Consider the following 3,710-nt stretch of genomic DNA (forward strand, 5'->3'; position numbering starts at 1 on the left):
TGCTGAGTCCCTGGTACATGCTGGTCCCTGTGCTGTACGGAACACAGGGAGCCCAGTTGGTCATGAAAAGTTTGAACCATAATTGGGCAGAGTGTGTGGGTAGGACTCTCCTTGAGCTTATAACTCTGTGGTTTCTGCCCCAGGCCTTGGGGAAGCTGATTTTTCCTAGCAGATATCGGAGGCTCCCAGTGACAGCTCCACAAGGGATTTTCTCCAAACTTTTTGTTTACGAATTTTCAAACCTACAGAAGAGTTGCAAGAATGGTGCAATGAACATGCAGGTACCCCTCACCTGGATTCACCACTTCTGCTTCATCACACACACACATACATTTTTTTCAGAACCATTTGAGAGTTGACATCATGACATTTCACCTCAAAATGCTTCACCAGGCATACTCTCAGAACAAGGACACTGTCCTATACAACCACACTACAGTGATCATACTCAAAACACTTGACGCCGATAAATCCCTTATCTAACCGTGGTTCTTGTTTAGATTTCCCCAGTTGTCCCAATAGTGGTTTTTTACAGGGTTCTTTTTGTTTGTTTTGATCCAGGAGCCAATCAAGGATCAATCAAAGCACCATATGCAGCTCTCACGTCTTTTTAACCTAGTTCTCTTTTTTTTTTGTTGGTCATCTGGGACACCTACATTTTTTTTAAGGAATGCAGGCCAGTTGTTTTGCAGAATGTCCCTCAATTTGGGATTGTCTGCTGCTTCCACATGATTAAATTCAGCGTGTATGTTTTTGGTAGGAATAGCACAGATAGAATGTTGTGACCCTCTCAGAGCAGCCCACCAGGGAGCACAAGATGTCCCATGTGCCACTATCTGTGACCTCATTTTTGATCCCACAAGTTGTCATAGGGGAGAGAATTTTGCAGAAGCCTGCATCCTCTCCCCTTGCCCTGCAGGCCAGCCACATTGGAGACCGCCCCATGAGCGTGGGGAGGTGGCACTCTCTGTGGCTCTGAGGAGATGAAGGGAATGGGGTGTGGCCAGAACTGCTTCCCAGGGCAGTTCAGAATCACCTTTGCCCCCAAACCACAACCCCCCTCCTGCCTGCCTACGTGGCTGCCATGCCCTGCCTCTCTTTGGCTGGGAGGACACCAACCTGTCCCGGCAATCCCCACTCATCCTCCCTACTTGTCAAGGCACTCACGTTTTAGGAGGAAGTGGCTGGCTCCTGTGGTAAACCCCTGCCTGGCCCAACAGACCTGAGCAGCTGGTTTCTTGAACCCTGGTCTCAGAGGAGAAGCCTAGAATCCCAGCCTGCTGGTGGCAAAAGGAAATACTGGGCCAGGACAAGGAGGTGGCCTGGAATCAACTGGTGGGACGTGGGTGAGTCAAGGGAAGCCAGAGGGCAGAGGGGAAAGGTCTACCTCTTAACTACTCTACAAATCCCAAATCAGTTCACCTCTTCCATGAAGCCCACCTTGATCACCTTGGTGCCCACCAAGCTCTTCTCAACTGCATAGGAAAGTGCTTAATTCTGCTTTAACCACTGGAGCAAATTACTTGTGCCTCCTCTTGTATAGTACTAAACTGGGGGGGTAGGGCGGGGGGGGTGCATCTTTGTGCAGCTATTTGGGCCTAATCCTGCATTGTGTATGCAGTAGGTGCTCAGTACATGTTTTGATTAGCTAAATAAAATGAGAGTTCATCTATTCATGCATTCATTCACTCGAAAAATCATTAATGAGCAACTACTTGAGCTAGAATCTCTTCTAGGGGCCCTTGCCCTTGGGGACTGAATGTAGGGGGACAGACCACAGACAGATAAATAAGCAGATGATGTGAGGCCAGCGCTACAAAGAAAGAGTGAGTGAATGACTGACTGACTGAATGAATGAATGAATTGTAGATCGAGGAGAGGAGAGAGTGGATGAATGGCCCGGGGAGGGAGCTCCCATCCTCCTGCCATCACCCTGGGAGGACAGGTGCTCTGCAGAGAGTCTGGCCCTTGCCTGAGATGGGGCAGCCTGCTGGCCTGGCCTTATGTTAGCTGGAGAGAAGTTATTCTGGGAGGAGGTATTTTCCCTAGGCTTTTGGAGCAGTGGCCATTTCCCCCCAGGGGCACCAGAAATGAAACTGCTAGCCACTCAAGGGAAAAACAGAGCTCAGTTTACCACTAAGACCAAGGGCAGCCAGTGAAGAGGACAGCTGCCCTGGGACATTCAGTAAAGTGTAATAACATCAAAATGCTACTGAGGAGGTCATGTTCCCCAAGTTCAGGGGCAAGCTGGGACTAAAGGCAGCAGAAGAATCCTCTTCCTTCCTTCCTTCCTTCCTTCCTTCCTTCCTTCCTCCCTCCCTCCCTCCCTCCCCCTCCCTCCCTCCCTTCCTTTCTTTCTTTCTTTTTACCTGATGAATTCATAAAAGTGCTAACAAAAGATCAAGATGAAAAAAAAATTAATTACATGGGACTGAGTGAACTGATGAGGATGATTCTAATTTTTGTGACTTTCTGTCTGAATAAAAAAAAAAATCCCACATGGACTCAGAGGCAAAAAATATACAAATCAATTTTCACTGCAAAGTAAAGGAGCTGTTACAGTGGAGGATTACTGGACTGAATGTCAATATTATGACATAGTATGAGTGTGTTTCGTGTTTGGTAATTGCAACCATTGTTGCTTTTGTTGTGGTCATCCATTTACAATGCTTGGTGTCAGTTTATTTATCTCTTGTAAAAATAAAATACAGTGTGTGTGTGTGAAAAAAAAGAAAGGGAAAGCAATATTAAAAAAAAAAAGAAAAATTAGAAAATCAAATTTATTTTGACAAAATACGGACTAAGCAAATATTTAACTTAAATTCCAAGGTTAAATTCTATCTTGACTCATATCAAGATCACTTATAGTAACCAATAGATAATTCCTGATCATAGCTAAATGAACTTGTGAAAAGCTCTTAAACTGTTCCTACAATCTTTTATATATATTTTTTTCTTAATGCCCTTTTCTTTGGGAATAATGTTAATTTACAGAAAATTTGCAAAGATAGTACAGAGAGTTCCCCTGTACCCCTCACCCAGTCCCTCCTAACTTGCATAACCAGGGTACGCTTGTCGCAACTAAGAAAACAACGTGGGTACAACACTAGTAACTAAACTTCAGACTTTATTTGGGTTTCTCCAGTTTTCCCATTAACGTCCTCTTTCTGTTCCAGGATACAATCCTGGGTACCACATCACAGTGATTTGTCATGTCTCTTCAGGCTTCCCTGGTCTGTGACAGTTTCTTGAACTTTCCTAGTTTTTCATGTACCCTGTGTGAATTTTGTAATCAGGAAAAGAAAGGCACGACGATGAAGAAGATGAAGATGAAGATGATGAGGATGATTTATGTCCGGGAATGCCTTCGTTTTTATCTCGGTGGGAGGCAAATGATCGGCTTTTTCTTTCTCTGTTCACTGGAACAGAAGAGGAAAGGCAGTGCTGCCCGGTATCTATGGGATCCACAGAGGCTGGGCGCCTTAATCCCTGCCCTCTGCCCTCTCGGTCCCTGCTCCCGCCACCGTCACCGCCACCCCAGCGCGGGGGCCCTTCGGCGGAGGGCGAGCCGCGGGCCGCGGGTCCCCTCGCCGGTTGGGCGAGCGCGCGGGCGGCACCCGGATCAGCTGTTCCGCAACCGGACGCGGCCGCCCCGCCCCTGCCCAAGTCTTAAAAGCCTCTCCCGCCTCCGAGCGTCCGAACTGCCTGCT

The sequence above is a fragment of the Balaenoptera acutorostrata genome, chromosome 3 (assembly GCF_949987535.1).
Source record: "Balaenoptera acutorostrata chromosome 3, mBalAcu1.1, whole genome shotgun sequence".
In the NCBI taxonomy this organism is placed as follows: Eukaryota; Metazoa; Chordata; class Mammalia; order Artiodactyla; family Balaenopteridae; genus Balaenoptera; species Balaenoptera acutorostrata.